At 42.1% G+C, this 19,425-nt stretch overlaps 1 pseudogene across 1 annotated transcript; it reads left to right on the top strand.

Annotated features, from left to right (window-relative positions):
- The first annotated feature begins 2,533 nt into the window (after positions 1 to 2,533).
- LOC309394497 (beta-1,3-galactosyltransferase 5-like) lies at positions 2,534 to 13,201 on the top strand (annotated as a pseudogene). The gene is made up of 3 exons: positions 2,534 to 2,762; positions 3,264 to 3,429; positions 13,099 to 13,201. The product of its transcript is annotated as a beta-1,3-galactosyltransferase 5-like (transcript).
- Positions 13,202 to 19,425: the final 6,224 nt, after the last annotated feature.

Raw genomic sequence — 19,425 nt, 5'->3', positions numbered from 1 at the left:
GGGGCATGTGACTGAGTGGCATGTGTATGAGTGATGGGGTGATGTGACCTAGCCACCCCCACAGAACTGGTAGTAAAAAAAATTCAAATCCACCCCTGGGGTTGGACTAATTCTGTTATTTTGTTATTGTTTGGTGGGTACATGCCAGAAGTGGGTTCCTACCAGTACGGTATGGTTCGGGCGAATAGGTAGCAACTCCAGCAGACACGTGACTGTACCAGTACTATCCTTGGTGGTGGCACCATCTTGGTTTTCTGTTCTGCACATTCGCAGAACAATCTTCATTGAAAAATGTAATTTCCCCCTTTTTAATGTTGTCGCATGCACAGACCATTTTAAGTGCAAATGCCCTGCCTACCCACCCCACCCAGTCACTCCTCACCTCCTGGGTGACTTCCCTGCGCCCCAACTGGGCTGCCTCTTCCTGCCTACAGGTAAGTCTCTCTAGCACCCTCAACGGAGATTGCTGCACCCCCCACCATCCCCACCAGGCTCGCAACCTTCCCTTCTCCCACCTCTTTCAGGATCCTCACCAGTCCCATTTTGGCTCCCAGCAGGCTTCAGGGAGGCTTACTAGGCCCAAAAGAGAGCGTGGGGCGGGGCAGGGGGGCGCACCCAATTTGGCTCCCAGCAGGTTTCAGGCCTACTAGGCCCAAAATAGAGCATGAGGGGACTAGCAAGCCTCCCTGCAGCCCCCTGGGAGCAAAAGCGGGGGGTGGGCTTCAAGAGAGAAAGAAAGAAATCCTCACCATTTGGGGACCCCCAAGTGCATGGAGCAGAGGTCTGCAAACTTGGCAAATTTAAGACTTGTGGACTTCAACTTCCAGAATTCAGCTCTGCTTCCGGTTTGGCTGTTGGGCCATTTTTCGCCCTCCGGAGCCTTCAGGGAAAGCGGCCCTACGAGCAAACCAGAAGCCCATTCCCCTTCCCTCAAAAGAAGGCCGAAGTCAGCTGGCAAGCGCACGCATGCACGCTGGAGCTGACAGAGCAACGCCTCGCGTGCCCTAACAATTGGCTCCATGTGTCATAGGTTCGCCATCACGGGGCTAAGATAATCAATAGTGGAAGGAAGGAAGGGAGGGAAGGGAGAAAAAGGGAAGGGAAAGTGAATGTGATATGGATGGAGGGAGGGAGGGAGGGAGAAAGAGAAAAAGGAGAGGAAGGACGGACCACAAACCTGGCACTAGATGCAGCTTCAGAGGATGCTTTGAAATAGCATAGCAATCCAAGGCTGGAAGGAACATCAGAGGTCATCTAGTCCACCCCCTGCTGCAGCAGGAGACTTTATATCATCATGAATATTTTAGTGCTTCTAACACAGAGGAGAAATTCCCAGAAATCCCCAGGCATTGCCAACCTCTCCCCCCTAGTAAAAAACTTCATGCAGTATTAAAAAGAATAGAAAAGGGGGCTGCTGTGATTGCTTAATGGATTGCTAAATTGGCAAAATAGAGTGCTAAATTGGCCATGCCCACCCAGTCACATGATCGCCAAACCACTCCCACCCATGACTGCCACGCCACACCCACAAAATAAGCCATGCTCACAGAACCAGTAGTAAAAAAATTTGAAACCCACCACTGGTACATATAATAAATTCCATCTTAATTCTCTAAGCCAAGTGTTGGAAAACTTGATTTGTAAATAGGCAGATTGTACCCCGCCTCAGCCTCCATGGCCTGAAGGTCCGAAGACCAAGGAGTACAGCAGAGATTAGACCAGTGGTGGGATTCAGCCAGTTCGCACCACTTCAAGAGAACTGGTTGTTAACTTTCTGAGCAGTTTGATGAGCTGGTTATTGGAAAAAACCATTATATTATTTGAATCCCACCACTGCATTAGACATCATCAGCCCAAGGACCCTGCTAATACACTGCTAATAGACTTGCAATAAGCATGGTTTAAACTAGTGTGGTTGATTTATTGTGTTACTCTCTCTATGAAAACATTGCAAAAATGTTAGAGGATGGTGTCAGTATTTTAAAAGAATGTTAAGTACTTTTGTAGGTTTTTACTTCACTTTTGTAGGTTTTCTCTGAAAAGGAGGGCAAAGTAAGCAACACTTCTCTTAGACATTGCCCTATCTCTTCCTCCTTTTCAGAACTTTAAAGGTATCACCATGTTCCTATCCAGATGCAGGCTTTGCCAACTGTGGTGCTCTTGTTTTGTTCCATCTTTCTTTCTCTTGTTCTGAGAATTGAAAGAGAGCATCTTGAAACTTTGGCTCTGCAGCAGAAACTTCAAAGTATCCCAGAATTGGAATGGAAAGATATGCTTGAGAAGCCAAAGAAAAGCAGTTCTTTGGATCTGTAATCTCTTCAACCTTCAACAGCTACATCTCCCTTGGAAATTGTTTACTCTAAAAAAATTATGTTCCTTCTTAATAAGCCAAATAAATATCAGGAAAGGAATTCTTTTTTAGTTTTGCTGGTGGTAATGAAGCCTGCAGGTTTTGTTTCAAAACAGGCCATCAGATATACATGGGGCAATGAGAACTCAGTCTTTCATTGCCCCATGTATACCTCTCATTTCCATGGCCTGCCTTTTTCTCTCTGGTATCCACCCACTCTTTGAATTTTGGCTTCAAAGTCTTTTGGAAAAGGAGAATTCCATCCACAAAGATATTATCAAGATTTCCTGGACACCTACAACAACCTCACTCTAAAAACTCTAATGGGCATGAAATGGATAAACAAGTTCTGTCCCAATGCTATCTATGTGATGAGGCAGATAATGACATCTTTCTCAATGTGAACTACATGGTGTCACAGCTATACAATTCCACTTAGCCCTTATATGACATATTTATCGGAACATAAAGGCGATAAATAATAATAAAGCATATAAATCAGGTATCAAACTCAAGGCCTGCAGGCCAGACATGGTTGGATGAGGCCCGCAGGGCCATCCTGCAAAAATGTAAGGGGATGGCCCGCGTTGCTTCAATCCGGTCTACCCGCATTGCTTCAGCCCAGTCTACCTAATGTGAAGAGGAAATATTGGACCAGTGTGGCTTCAGCCCGGTCTACCCAATGTGAAGAGGAAACATGCCAGCAGTTTGGGGAGTGGTGTCAAGCTAGCCACGCTCACCCAGTCAGCCACACCCAGTGGTGTCAAGTTGGCCATGCCCACCCAGCTGGCCATGCCCACTTAGTTGACCACGCCCCCTGAGGTCAACCAAAGCTCTGATGCGGCCCTCAATGAAATTGAGTTTGATACCCCTGATATAAATGTTATGTGTCTTGGGACATATATTGCAATGCACTTACCCACCCAATGCTGGGCCTGAATATGTATTTTCTGGAGATCTGTCCCAGATCTACCATGTTGCTCATACTGTTAGGGTAATTAATATGGAAGATTACTTCATGGGAATCTGTTTATATGAACTGGGTATCAGTGTGACCATCCCTGGGGCCTCTTCAACATGTATGATTGTGCATCACTTTGGGCCAGAGGAGTTGCTACAGAATTAAATACACAAATAACTGAAAAGCGAAGATCTTTGGGAAGCTTCTGAGTTGTCAGAAGGGGGATAATTTTTATTCTACCATCTTTGTAATCTCAAAAATAAATTTCTCCAGTTAATATGAGTTTACAGGTACTACCCCTTACAACAGTTCCTTTAGTGACTGTTCGAAGTTACAACAGCACTCAAAACATGAGTTATGACTGTTTTTCATACTTATGACCATTGCAGCATCCTCATGATCTTGTGATGAAAATTTGGATGCTCGGCAACTGACTCAGGTCTTGGGGTCATGTGATCACAAACAGTGATCAAAGTCTATGGGGAAGCCAGATTCACTTAACAACAGGGATGGGATAGACCTCACATACACTAGAAATGAAATATTTGGCATGCACACGCACACAGTCTCTTAAGGACAGTGTATGCTACATAAAATTAAAATAAATACAAAGGGGAAGTTCTGAGCAAAAGACTAGGCCTAGAAAGCAAACACAGGAGGCCACTCACTGGACATTTCAACAGATACTAGGAGGTGGTACTTGAAATCGATCTCTTAATTTCTTAAGTCAGGAAAACAAATGTTATGGTATGGGTCACTAAAACCTGTTGGTATGACATTCATAATACACAGTACTAGAAGAATGCAATTAATTCAGAAAAAACACACACAATGGAAGGAGTGAGGATGTTGCACTATATATAAATTATGTATAGAGTATACAGTATAAACTAATTTTTATAGCTACATAGAAATTATATATACATATACAGTACATGTATATACACATTCCTTGTCCTCTCCTGCCTGGATGACCTATGTAGTTGTCCTCAAACCAGTTCAGAACAGGCTGCAGTTCTCCTGGTAAGTATTCTTCTAGAGCAGCAAGATATTCTTCCAGGTCTGGGAGAGGCAAAAATGCCAAGGCCACAGCCATTTTTGCCTTCACGGCGAACTCCACATCATGTTGAAGTCGTGGGCTGCTCCACTTCTTACTAAATGCTTCCTCATGTTCTGTACAAGGTGAAAGAAACAGCCTTTTAAAGTGTCTTCTGGGAAGCATTCTCTGATGGCATTCAGGACAGCCATTTCAAAATCATAGTAAATGGACTGGGCCACCAGGTTTTTCATGAAGTGGAATACAGTTAGTCCTCAACTTCCAACAGTTCATTTAGTTACAATGGCATTGAAAAAGGTTGTGACCATTTTTCACACTTATGACAATTGCAGCATCCCCCATCGTCATGTGAATAACATTCAGATATTTGGCAATTAGCACATGACAGTTGCAGTGTCCCAGTCATGCAATTACCTTTTATGTCATTCTGACAAGCAAAGTCAATGGGAAACCCAGATTTACTTAATAACCCTATTACTAACTTAACTGCAATGATTCACTTAACAACTGTAGAAAGAAAGGTCATAAAAAGGGGCAAAATTCACTTAACAAATGTTCTGCTTAGTAACAGCAATGTTGGGCTCAATTATGGTCATGAGTTGAGGACTACCTGCAGTCCTCAATGTAATTGAGGCAACTTATGTAATATGCTGTTACTTTGGCTGAAGTATGTACAAAATAAAGTGCAGTTCTTCGTACTTCTTTGCTAGGATGACATAAACCTCAGCAAAAAGATTGGGAGCAAAAGTCCCAACCACAAACCAGGTGTCAGATGACTGCAGAATGTAAAGTCAAGCACTTCTGCTGAATATAAGGATCCTCCTAGGTCCATCTCCAAAATTGGCCAGTAAGAATGGCTCTTCTATGCCCAGTTCTGGTGAGAAGATCTTGTATTCTTCAGGTAACACAAGGTAATCAGGGGGCGGAGGGGGGGGAGAGAAAACAATTGGAATCCGTATAAAGGTATTCCTTCAAAAGAAAAACTAGCAAAGGGAAAAATAATCTTTTTTTTTCTTTGGGAATATAATATTAATACCACTGATAATAAATGGGGTTTGCTAAAAGGCGGAAATACACCACGTAAAATAGAGAATGGAAGGAAGATAAAAAGAGGGAAAGAGAAAGAAAGGAGACAGGAGAGAGGGAAGTAGAAGGGAGGGAGGGAGTAGGAGAGAGGGAAGTGAAAGAGAGGAAAGGGAGAGAGCAAGGGGAAGTAGTGAAGAGAGAGAGGGCAGAGGGAAGAAAGAAGGGAGAGAGGGAGGGAGAGGAGAGGAGAAGAGTGGAAGATGAAATAGGCTATAATATGGTGTATGGAAAGCAGAAGAGCAAATAAAAATTGAAGAGGCTTAATGGCAAGAGGAATTGATATATTATTGAATATTCAAAAATGTTTGTTAAGATGTAATGGTATACTTTGGATTATATTATATGTATGTTAAAAAATAAAAAAACTTTTGGCAAAAAAAGGTTGCCTGGGTCTGAAGGTGCTGCTTGGTTTCTCTGTCTCCGGATACTGTTTTACAATTATGAAGTTTCAAATATTGCAATGTTGGTCTTACCTGAACAATAGTTCTCTGTGTGCTGCAGGAGAATCCAAGCATGTGTTAACTTCTGTCTATCTGCCCAGAGACTGAGTTTGAAAAACGTTGGCCACACCTCCTTGGCTCGCCTGCTTCCAGTTTCTCAATGAAAGTGTAGACCAGAAGACTTGTAATAACATGGAGATCAATCACATTTGGATGCTGGACTCAGGCCCTTCAGGTGGGTTTGTATTCTCCTGCAGCACACAGAGAACTACTGTTCAGGTAAGACCAATGGCCTTTCTCCCAAGATATACCCAAGCTTAGTATCTCAAGGGCAGGTGACAGGCTGGTCCAGGGTCCTCTCCGCCGAAGTCTGAAGGACTTGTCATCCAAACGATGCCAAGGCCGAGGCGAATGAGTCCAGCTTGTAATGCCTGACAAAAGGCAATGATGAAGCCTAGGTTGCAGCCCTACAAATTTCCTCAATTGATGCCGGCGTAGCTCAAGCGGTAGTCACTGTGCTAGTTGAATGAGCTGTAATATGACCTGGTACTTGTCTGGCTTGATGTTTGTAGGCCACAGCTATGCAGGCTTTCAATCAGTGACCATTTGTGGACAGAGTCATTTTCTTGCCCATGGATGCGGGCTGGAAGGAAATAAAGAGCGTTTCTGTCCATCGGAAGGATACCAACCTTTTAATGTAGCTACGAATCACCCTTCTGACATCCAATTTATGCCATCATTTTTCCATAGGGTGGCTGACTCCTGGACAAAAATCTGATAAAATGGAGATGTCCACTTCCCCCAGTGAGGCCCTCTGTACTTTAGCAAACTGTTTTTCCAGCACCCTTTGACATCTACTTGATTCCCTGTTAGAGGCTGTCACTGCATTTATTTGGTTTGCCAGCTGTGCCTACATTCTGAGTTTTACGGCAGAATGAACTGTTTCTTATCAGCAATGATTTACTGCGCATGTCATACATTCCATTCCTTCATCTTTACTTTTTTCTTCTGTCCGTCTGCTACGGCAGACAGGAACTCTGCCAAGATGTGATTATTAGCTTAGTAAGTTTGTATTTTTACTTTCTTTACAATAAAATGTTTTTCTTAGAATATGCCTCAGGATTTATTTTGCTTATTTCAAAAGTATGCTTCAAGGATTTGCCACGATCTCATATCTCATAAATCCAGGGCTCAATTTACCCCTAACAAATGGTAGCAAGAAGATGGTTGATTTATGGCTTTTCCTTGCTTGTTATTTTTGAAGATAAACACCTAGACTAATTAAGACAGAATGATTTATCTCATGACCGAGCAACGCTGATTTAAATCGCTTCTAAGATGCCTAAGAAGAAAAAGAAATTAAGAGAACTTTCTGCAAGTGTTACAGATGACTCTGATCTCTCCGATGAGGAAGCAAAAAGTATTTTAAACAGGTCCGGGTGAAGAATCTGCTGTGGAAGAAATGTTCTTACACAGATCTCAAGAAGATAAAGCTGCTTCTGAAGGTGACGCGTTCTGACTGAGGTCAGTAACAAATCCTCCTAATTATGAATGCTCCCAAACACTTCTTAGAAATTTTGAAACGCTTGGTGCCAGGCCAAAGCTTTCACAGCCGGAGCAATTTCACTCCCACACAGAGGGAGAAATGTATAATTCTCCCCGAACCTCTGAGCAAGCTATGAAAAGCTATCGTGATTACATAGAATTCTTTGAACGTAAGCTATTCCAGGCCAAAAAGGTTTATTCCATGCTCAAGGCAGATAAGAGGGATTCTCATGCTCTTCAAATTTCTGAAAACGCCATCTTGCCTTCTTCTCCAAAGCCTAAGACAAACCCCCTGGAGGATATCGTGTCAGACAAATCACAAGAGAGCTGTGCACGCGTCACAATTGTCACGTGATCTCCTTTGTTCTCCAATTGCACATGCCACGCAGGCAGAAATATTACAGCCAAAAGCTGAAACCACAGCACCATCTACTGGCAGAAATAATTTACTACAGAGAGCTGATATGCATATTAAAATTCAGGAGCAATTTCAGACATTGCAACAGACTCTTTCACACATGCCATTAGATTACTCAGATATTCAGGCTGCAATGCAACAAGTGCCCCCACAGGCCCAATTTTCACCCCCTGGAGGTGCCGGAGCCTTCTCAGATGGAGCACAACAGTACTTAATGCAGCAAAGGCAGATGGCTGCGCCTCCAACAAGCCAGGTTCATATTACTGCTCAAGCACTGCCCCAAGCTGTAGTACATCAACCATAGGTTAGATTACAGTGACCACAGGTGCAACAACAAGTATTTTTACCTGCACAGCAAGCTTTTCAAATGCACATTCCTCAACAGGCATTTTCTGTCGCTCCATTGACTAGTGAGTCAAAATTAAAAATGTCAGGACAGAATTATAAGGCCTGGGTCAGTGAGGTTTCACTTTTGCTTCGCAGAGAAGGTACCCATTGTATGGTGTTTAATCCTCCTGCCCAGCCATGGACTCCTGCAATAAGGGACTTAGAGACTAAGGCTTGCACAACATTATTGATGTCCATGGATACTGAACTGCAGGTTATTTTTCCGCCTGATGCAACAGCCCAACATATTTGGGCCCAATTGGAAAATTGCTACAGGCCTGTTTCAATCGAATCTTCATGTTTGCTCATGTCTGAGTTCCATGGTTCGAGATTGAAACCTGGTGAACAAATTGGTGGACATTTGACCAAACTGAAAGGAATGAAAAAAGAATTGAGAGAAAGAGGCTATTTTATTGATGATGTTCAAATAATCAGCATTATCAACTCATTGAATTATGAATGGAAAGGTGCCATTGCAAAGATTAACCATGTGCCTATTGCTCAACGCACAGTCAACAATATTTGCAGGCTCTTAAATGAGGAAGCTTTAATTTTAGCCATGCCGCATTTGCGACCGCCCGCATCAAAAGCTCCAGTGAGACGTCCCTTCCGAGGAAGTGCCTACGCTCCAAGGATGCCAAGATGCTACATCTGTAACCATATGGGACATGACACCCGGGATTGTCCCCAATGAGTTCCAGCTCCTGTCACATACCAGCCCAGAGGAACAGACTCCAGAGGCAGAGATAGAGGCAGAAGACAAGGTCGTCGTGGTCCAAGGCATGATCCACAAGTTCCACTCGCCACATTGGCCTTAACCAACGATCCACAACATAATCCAGAGTACGACAGATGATTTCTGTGGACTTTGGACAGTGGTGCAGGGTTGCATGTTATCTACAGAAAGGAACTGTTCACAGAGATGCATGAGCCTGAACCTGATCTATGTGAACTTTATTCTTTCTCCAATCATCCTTGTAAGGTCATGGGAAAAGGAACTGTTTATGTTGAAGAGTTTGATGCATTCATCCCTGATGTTTATTACATACCTACAGCAACTAGTAATTTGCTTGGTCAAAGTCACTTGTCTAGAGTGTTAAAAGTTCCAGATTCACCACCTCGAAAAAGCAAGTTACATAGTTAAAAATGGAGATATTGTTGCTGAAACCATGCTAATTGGTGGTGTTTATTACATAAAACCAAAGCCTAAACTGCAAGCACAGGCAAATATACAAACTCCAAAAGAGGAGAACACAGGCCCAGAGAGAGATGTTCCAGTGAGATCCTGTAGCTACTCCAAAGGCTCCTAAAGCCAACAAACAGAAAATGAAGCAGGTTGCTCAGAGCAAGGCTGAGGTTCCTCATGAAACTGTTAATGTTGAGAATTCACTAACTGGTAAACCTTTGCATTCCAGGTGTATCCACAAGTGGCATAGAAGATTGGGGCACGCCAGTTTCTGTGTTCTTAGAAAAATGCCGGAGTTCGCAAAAGGTTTGGATCTAAAGGGGTGTAAGGTGTTTTTGGATTGTGCTGTCTGCAAGAAAGCCAAATCCAAAGCAGCAGCCGTTCCCAAACATGCTACACACCTGTCAACACGCATTTTTGATTTGGTACACACTGACATAGTGGGTCCTTTTCCACCAACAATTGGTGGTAAAAAATATTTTCTAACAATTGTTGATAATTACTCTAGATATGGATTTGTATATCCTATGAAAGAGAAATCTGAGACCTTTCAGATCTTTAAAGACTTTGCAGCACTTGTTTCTACCCAATACCAAGTTCGCATCGCCAGAATCCAGAGTGACTGTGGTGCCGAATTCATGTCTCAGGGTTTCCAGGACTAGATGCGTAAGAATGGAATTCTTCATCAGATATCTGCTCCTTACACACCGGCTAATAACAGAGTCGCAGAACGAAGACAAGGGGTCCTACAAACCATGACGTGTTGTCTCCTAGAAGACGCCAACCTAAGTAACATATACTGGGGTGAAGCTATCAAATATGCAAATTACATTGTCAACCGTACTTGGAGCAGTGTAATAAATCAGACTCCTTTCTTCATGATGCATGGCTACACGCGCGATCTCAAGAACCTCCATATTTATACGCTATGGTGAACATTCCCTTAGCTCAAAGAAGAAAAGGAGGTCCAGCAGCAGAGAGATTGAGATTTATGGGTATTGATGATAATTCAAAATGGAGCAAATTTATTGACTCTAAATATGTAATTGTGATTTCCCAATCTGCTAATTTTGAGGAAGATATTGACTGGTCCAGGATTCATTCCAATGATCCTGGAGTTTATTTTTCTAGAGATGGTGTTGTAGATGCCATACAGCCTGATGACCAAGATTCACAGGCAGATATTCCATCTACTAGCTCTTCTCAACCTGATGTTCCGTCTTTGCAAGCCGCGGATGCTGATGCTAGTGACTTATGTGAGGATGAGGATGAAGCAGAGGAAGAATGGACTGTTGTTCCGAGATGTTCCAAGAGGGTGACAAAAGGAATCCCTCCACAGCGATATTCGTGGCAACTGACAAAAACACCCTTGCCCTTGATTTGCAATGTTATACTTCCTCCTCTTACGTTCACACAAATGAAGCAGCTTCCTGATTCAGAGCAAGAGAAGTGGTATGAGGCAATGCAGGATGAAATGGACAGTTTAAAGAAACAATGTATTTACACCTGCAAAACTTCCAGCAAACAAAAAAGTCATTGGCACTCGATGGGTCTACAGAATCAAGAAGAAACCAAATGGTGAGTCATTGTACAAAGCCAGACTTGTAGCTCAGGGCTTCGCTCAATGTTATCCTGAGGACTACACAAACACCTACTTACCGACAGTCAGAACTGAGAGTGTAAAAATTGCTTTAGCTAATGCAACTATCCTTGGTTTAGAAGTTTTCCAGTTCGATGTTGACACGGCTTATCTACATGCTGACCTAGATGAAGAGATCTACGTGAGAGGCCCTCCAGGATTCCGACAGCAAGAAGGGGATACCTGGGTTCTAAACAAAAGTCTTTATGGTCTGAAACAGTCAGGTTTAATGTGGTATTTATGTCTTACTGACAAACTAAATTCAATGGGCTTTATTAAGTCCGAAACTGATGAGTGCGTGTTCACAAAAAGATCTAACAATGCATGAGATAATTCTTGTTTATGTTGATGATATTGTTTATATTGGTCCAAATAAGAAAATGAGTGAGATTTTTGCTAAAGCTTTGCAGAGATACTTTACATTAAAATCTTTAGGTCATATCAGCACTTATTTAGGTGTTCAGATTGACAAAACACAGAAGGGGTTTAGTCTTTCACAAGAGGATAAAACTGAACAAATTTTCCATCATTGCAATATGAAGGATGCTAACACAACAAAGACACCCATGCAAACAGATTTTCACAACTTGACACATGAATCAAGTCCTGAGTTTGAGGATCAAACACTTTATCGTTCAGTCATTGGGTCACTGTTGTACATTAGTAGTTGGACCAGACCCAACATTGCACTTAGTGTTAATCTCTTGTCTCGACACGTAGATAAGGCAAAACAGTTTCATTGGACATGCGTTAAGAAGTTATTGAAATATCTGAAACACACTAAACACATGAAGTTATTGTTAGAACTAACACATACTGATTATGCAGAATTATGTTGTTATACAGATTCTGATTGGGCAAGTGATAATAAATCACATAAAAGTACTTCAGGTTATATGATGTTCCTAAATGGATGTCCTGTTTACTGGCAAGTGAGAAAACAGAATTTTGTTTCTTGTTCATCTACTGAAGCTGAATATGCTTGTGTTTCAGATGCATGTAATTCTCTAACATGGTTTGATGCTTTGATCACAGATATCTGGACACGTCCGATTCGACCGATCACCTTGATGGAAGATAATGAATCGGTGGTTTGTATTTCTGAGTCACATTTCACAGGTTCTAAGTCCAGACACATTGACATTCGTTATAAAAACACAAAGCAATTAGTTAAACAAGGTTTTGTTGAATTGCAATATGTATCTACACATGATCAAATTGCTAACATGCTCCACAAACCGCTTCCAGCAGCTCAACACGAGTATCTGCGGAAGATGATGTGCCTTATTTGATGATATCCGCTCAACTGGCAAAAGAAGGGATGTCACTGCGTTTATTTGGTTTGCCAGCTGTGCCTACATTCTGAGTTATACAGCAGAATGAACTGTTTCTTATCAGCAATGATTTACTGCGCATGTCATACATTCCATTCCTTCATCTTCACTTTTTTCTTTTGTCCGTCTGCCAAGGCAGACGGGAACTCTGCCAAGATGTGATTATTAGCTTAGTAAGTTTGTATTTTTCCTTGCTTTATAATAAAATGTTTTTCTTAGAAATGCCGAGTTTATTTTTGCTTATTTCAAAAGTATGCTTCAAGGATTTGCCACGATCTCATATCTCGTAAATCCAGGGCTCAATTCACACCCTGACAGAGGCAGCCAATGACTTTTTGGATTATAGGCCTTGAGATCTAGCACTCCTTGAAGACCCTTTGGTGGTAGATCTGCCCTCCCTGATTACAGGTCAGGACAAAGCCAGTCCAGGCACACTTCTGCACTGTGCGATGATCTGCCATCTTTAAAGACGGCTCGCCATGTGTCAAATAGGGAAGGCGCAATAACTCACCACCTCCTACAAGGCAATGAGGTGCGAACTGTTGCAGTGGCTCTGAAGTGCCTGCAAGACTGTTTCAGAATCCCCAGAGTGTGACTGAGTGGACAGTGATTCTGGAATTAGTCGTGGTGCCCTCTGTGCGCTGGGAGCCTTCATTGGCAATCGGGGGCTGGTGCTCTCCCTGTGGCACCCCCAGCGTCGGGACGATGGCGGTGATCGAGCTGAAGGTCTTTGAAGCACGAAGCCTGCAAGCCGGTTGTGGCACTTCAGATCCTCACCGCAGTCCCCGGGTGTTCTAGCTGTTAAGGGTGACCCCCGATGGTGGAAATGGTGGCCGAGGCAGAAGAGGTTTTGGCGCAAAGCTGGCAAGCTGATCATTAAGCATTCCTCCTCACTGTGGTTCACTCCCTACCGAAGACGTGCTCGGGGTGCTGGCTGGAGCCGCAGTACTTCGGGGGTTTGGCTCCTCAGAGCTCAAGGGAAAGGGCCCCTCAGCTGACAAGAAGCTATGTGATCTGGAAGGAGCACAGCGAGCTGTAAGGCAGCTAATTGCCCTTCACTCGCCTATTCTCTGACCTCTCAAGGTGCTACTGAAGAATCAGAGAAAAAAAGGATGGAAAATTTCTGCCCAGTTGACTAAGAGAAGAATTAGTCATGTCCCTTTGGGCTCAGGCTGAGTTGAAAAACTGGAAGCAGTCGAGCCAAGAAGTTTTTCAAAGTCAGTCTCTGGGCAGATAGACAGAAATTAACCCACGCTTGGATTCCCCAAGCAGTGCACAGGAGAATGCTGGGTTCACATTGGCCAGACAGGTGTTACTGTGTTTCCCTGAAAATAACACCCCCCCTCCCAAAAAAAGTATTTAAACGCATGTGCAGTCGGTCTTGCCATTTCCTCTGGTAGTTTGCCACGCAGACAACACAGAGGCGAGGCTGGATGGGGAAGGGAGGGGGGAACATGCCCCACACATCCCACATGCTCTTACCTAATGGCCGCTCCTGCAACCCTAGCCACTGTGCCTCTTTTGTCATGTTAATGGCCGCCACAAAAAGAACAGCAGGCCCAGTGATGTGCCTCACAGCTCACTCCTTACCTACTCCCTCCTCCAGCAACCATGGTTACTTTTGCAGCTGCAAAAGCGGCAGGAGGCTCCCACGCACCCCCCACACTCTTATCTAAAGAAAGAGGGAGAGGAAAGAGAGAAACAAATGAGAATGGGGAAAAGGAAAGAGGGAGGAGAGAAAAAAGAAAAAATGAGGGTGAAAATGGAGAGAAAGAAAAGAAAAAGGGAGGGAGAGGAAGAAATGAGAGGAAAAAGAGGAACAAATGAGAATGGTGAAAGAAGAGAAAGAGAGAGGGAGGGAGAGACCCACTGGCTATTCGACTGGATGGCAGCAAAATCCCACCTCTAATAATCAGCCAAGGGCAAGAAGAAAAAAATTGAAAGTGTTTCAAGGATTTACGTCCTTGAAACCAAAAAGGCCTGGTGCACCCAAGGAACTATCAGGAAATGAGTGGAGCTAATGCTCCCACTTGTTATGCGAGGTAGCCAAATGGTGGTCTAGGATTCATCCAGCACTCACCGTGCCAAGAATATGAAAAAAATTCTTGCCCAACGCAGAATTGATCAAATTATATTTGTGGAATTACAGGATACTTGCAGACACTGGACATTGCAATTAACAAACCACTCAAGGACCACCTACCTATTGAAATAAATGACTATATTGAAAACAGAATTGCAAGAAATGAACATGGGAACTTGGTGAAGCCTAGCCCACTAGAGCTTGTGACTTGGGTCAAGAAGGCATGGGACAAAATCAGTTGACACTTGTGTTGCAAATGCAATACGAGCAGGCTATATGGACAGGAGGTACTCTTTTAAGGAGACCTCTATTGCTAAACATCAGCGATTGGGACCAATGGTTTTAAACAAAATGGGCTCACAAGAAACTCAGACTGGAATTCAGGGGGTGGAGAGTTTTGACAATGTTCCAGAAGAAAATATGACTGTATTTGAATAAATTGATGAATTTGAATAAATTGATTGTTGTACCATATGCATTGTGGTTTCCGTGTGTGGGAAATGGGTCTCTTTCCCTCCATCTCATTTGTTTCTTTTTCCTCATCCTTTGCTTCCATCATTTTCTCATTTTTTTCTTTCCCTTTCTCATTTCTCAACCTCATTTTTTTCCCTCTCCTTTTTTCCCCTCCCCATTCTCATTTCTTTCCTCTCCCTCCCTTTTTCTTCCCATTCTCTCATTTTTCCTCTCCTTTCCCTCCCTCATTTTCCTTACCGCCCTTTTCTATCTCTCATTTCTCTCCCTCCCTCATTTTTTCCTCCCTCCCTTCTTTCTCCCCATTCTCATTTTTTTCTTCTCATCCTCTCCCTCATTTTCTCATTTCTTTTTCTCCCCCTCCTTCCCTTTTCATTTGTTTTTCTTTCCCTCTCCCTCCCTCTTTTCTTTCTTGCTCTTTTCTTTCTCCCTCTCCATTCTCGCTCATTTGTTTTGAGTCTCACAAAGGCTCATTTCCGGCATCTTCTGTGACTTTACATGTGCAACCTGTTGCTTTTTGCGCCGCACCGCCACCCAGCAACCGGGGCAACCAAAGGTGGGAATCTCCCTGGAGTTCTTGCAAAGAACGAAGAGGGGCGAAGCCAAGGGTTGGTGCCTAAATATCCCATTCCAAACAAGGAAACCTCGTATCAACCTTGAGCTACAAATATTCTGTTATTAGAGAAGGGGGTGGAGAAAACAGAGGAAGATGGGAAGGGGAGGAGGAATTGCCCTCCCAAGGCTTCGTGATATGTTAATGGTATGAAATACAAATGTGTTGTTTTTATGACCCGAAGAACTGGAGGAAATACCTGTCTTATCTCCAATATCAGTTGGAAATTTTCTTTGTAATGCATATGATTCTTGTACTTGCCCTCCTTTGCTATAGGAAATATAGGCATAGGTATGTAATTTCATGCCCTCTAATTTGGTTTGGCTCCAGAAATAGATCCATAGGATAGGCTGAGGAATGGGGGAGTAGGGAAAAAGGAGATAATTAAAAGTCAGAAGTGCCCAAATTTTCCATTGTAAAAATACAATGATTAAGTTTTCTCCAGTTTTCAACTTTGTTCATTTTATGTATCTTAACCAATTTTCTATTTCTTCCTATTGCATTTGAAGGGACTTTGGGGAGACCTTCTAGTTCAACTGTCTGCTCAAGTAATAACATTCCAGACAAATGTCTGTCCAGTCTTTTTTTTGTAAACATTTTTTTGTATTGTGGTAACCAGAATTGGGTGCAGTATTACTAGTGCAGTATAAAGCAGTAATACTACTTTAAAACTTTCCCTATTCATGCAGCCTAGTACTGCATTAGTTTTTTTGAGAGATGCGGAATAGTGCTGGCTCATACTTCAATTAGACAATGTAGACATTTTATTTAGTAGTTTGGCTATGGATCAGTAAAATTTAAATTCAGAATTCCAGAGCTACAATACTTAGAAATTAATCAATCATTCACACACACTTTTTAAATTTTAAAAAAACTGTAACCTTTAGGGATCCAAATAACTCTTAGTTCTAAAAGTTAAGTTCTATTTAAGCATTTTTGAATTGTAGTTTCTTTAATACTTGAGAAATATTTTTCCAACTTGGATAGCAGATTTAAATCACTTATCTTTTTCAAAAAATGTATTTTTCTTCAAATTTTTCAAAACAATTGCTTTACATTTTTTGATAATGTCTTATCAACAGGCTTATTTGTCATCAGTTTGATATACCCAGTTTCTAAAGTTTCATGACAAATGTTACAAACTTTAAAGATGTTTGCTTTTGAGATTTCTAAGCGATAATACCAAAAAGTTTACATGCCAAATTTTGAGGTACACAATATAATTTTCTTTGTTGGTATCAACCTACCGTGTTTTCCCAAAAATAAGACCTGGTCTTATTTTCTTTTGACCCTTGAAAAAATGGCTAGGGCTTGTTTTCAAGGGGTCTTAATTGTTTTGAGGTGCAGGACGGACATCCCAGGATTGCAATACTGAAGACTTGGATGGGTTGGTGATCGGCAGGAAAATGGGGAGGCCGATTTTTCTGCCTATCATCTTTTGCCCAAGCCCAGCAAAGACGCACATCCCAGAATTGCAACTCTAAAGGCTTGGGATGGAGCCTTTTGGAGATATACATCTGCTGGGCTTGAGAAAAGAGCGATAGGTGACTCGACTGGAAGTTCCTCAGCGAGATGGATGGAAAAATTGTGAGCTCTGAAGAGCCTCATATAAGTTCTGTCTGACAAACCAATGCCACGATCCTTTTGGATCAGAACTTCCTGGGGGGGGGGAGTGAAGAAGGTGCTGTGTCTCACTAGACCTAGAGGAATGTAACAGTTTCCTCGTAAGTCAGACATTAGCTCTTTGAATCGTCGTCAGGGGAGGCAGCATGGCAACATGGCTGCCGTCAAAGCTGCAGACTTCTGGCCAAAGCATTTGAGCAGGAGCGGTGCAGGAAATGGAATGTAAAACCTGGTAAGAATATTTCATTAACTAACTGACATAAATCAGAAAGAACCTTGTGAGTATAAATATTTTGGCAGAAAGAGGAAAAATGGTGGTTTAAATCATTAAGCCCCAAAAGAACTGTTTGTTTTAAACAACTTGGAGACAAAGGAGGAAACAGAGAATTGACTAACTCATTCAAACACAAACTTTGAATTTGGATTTGAAAAGATTGTCTTTAAAAGAGATTGACAATTTGGAATTCTACGAAGGAATAGAAGGAGGGGTGAAACGTTAAAAATATACCAAGGAGACTTGCTTTGTTCAAGTTTGTTCTAACTAACATATCTTAAGTAATTCTAATTAATGAGAGGTGGAATGTAACAAGGAAAAAAAACAAGAAAAAAGCACTATTTTCTCACTTATAATCCAACCTTGTCTGAGCAATGAATGGAATGTAAAAACTTGGCAAGATGATTTAATTAACCAACTGACATAAATCAGAATTTGGAAAACGTAGGAGGCAAGGAGAAATGAAAGTTAAAAACATACCAAGGGGACTTGCTTTGTTCGAGTTTGTTCTAATTATTTTAAGCAACTCTAACCAACGAGAGGTGGAATGTAACAAGGAAAAAAAAGGAAGAGCTGAAAAAATACAGAGTTACTTGACAGAGGGAAGAACAAAAAACAAAGAAAGCGAAGTGGTCAAGATGTCTCCCCCTTCTCTTCGTCTCCATTTTAACTGAATCGGAATTTAAGTTAAAACTTATTATAAACACCATCAACACAAAACGGAGCTTGCTCAGAGGCTGAAATACACCAAGTAAATGAGATGAAGAGTGTGGAGTAGAGATGAGAGGTAAGGGAAGAAGAGAGGGTTAGGAGAGAGAAAGAAGGTGTGCAAAGGGGAGAGAGAAGAGACAGAGGGAACAAAGGAGGTAGGGGAGAGGAGAGAGGGAGAAGAAAATGATGGATAGGGTACAAATATGATGTATGGAGAGCAGAAGAGCCAATAATGGTTTTTGGAGTTGAAGGTTAGACAAATTGATGCAAATATTTAATAATATAAAATAATGTTGGTTATGTAACAGTATACATGTGATTATTTTTATGAAAATGGAAAAATAAAAAACTTTAAAAAAAAGAGTGATAGGCAAGAAAATCCCCCTTTCTATTTTCCTGCCGATCACCCTTTTCTCAAGTGACATTTGGCCGCTTGAAATGGACAGACTGCGCTTTGCTTCTATCATAAGCACACACTTCCCACAATCTTCCAGAATTGCCTGCAATTCCCATTATTGTGAGAGGCTGCACAGTGTTTCTGGGTGGGGGCAGCTCAGTCCCCTTACCCAGCTGCCCCAGTTTCTCATAAAATGTATGTGTGTGTGAGAGAGAGGGAGAGATGGCAGAGAGGAAACGCTTTCAAACAGCATTGCTTGCAATTCTTGTTATTCCTCTCTGCTGTTTCTCTCTCTTCTTCTCCCTCCCTCTTTCTTTCTCACACACACTTATGCTTCTACCATAAGCACACACTTCCCACAATCTTCCAGACTTGCCTGGTGATCACCCCTTTCTCAAGAAGCAGCAGTAGGTTAGAGAGGGTGGGGAGCTGATTCTGACTGGCCGCATGGCTTTCTGCCTCATCATAGCAGCAGCCTGAGCAACACCAGAGCTCCAGGCCCTGTGGAGCATATAATATAGAATCCAGGAAGCCACCACAGCAGAAAAAGCATGCACAATCAAGGAACCCCATAATCCCACACTGCCTCATTTCTTACTAATCCTTTCAGAGAAATTAGATTTAAAATAATTTCAGTTAATAAAAAGCTTTAAACTCCAAAAAGAAAAAAAAATCAAATGCACATTATTGGCATAATATTTAGGGTAAGAATAAGGTAAGTGTATTTTAATAAAATTAATGCAAATATAACATACTAGCATTTCTTTTAAAATTTAAAAAAATATTATTGGTGTTCTTTTACTGTTTTAAGAAATAATTTTGGGGCAGAATAACATTCTAGACAGACACA

The sequence above is a fragment of the Natrix helvetica genome (assembly GCF_964273705.1).
Source record: "Natrix helvetica genome assembly, chromosome: 1".
Taxonomy (NCBI): domain Eukaryota; kingdom Metazoa; phylum Chordata; class Lepidosauria; order Squamata; family Natricidae; genus Natrix; species Natrix helvetica.
Note: the sequence above shows the minus strand (reverse complement) of the source record. Positions and strands in the feature narration are given on the sequence as shown.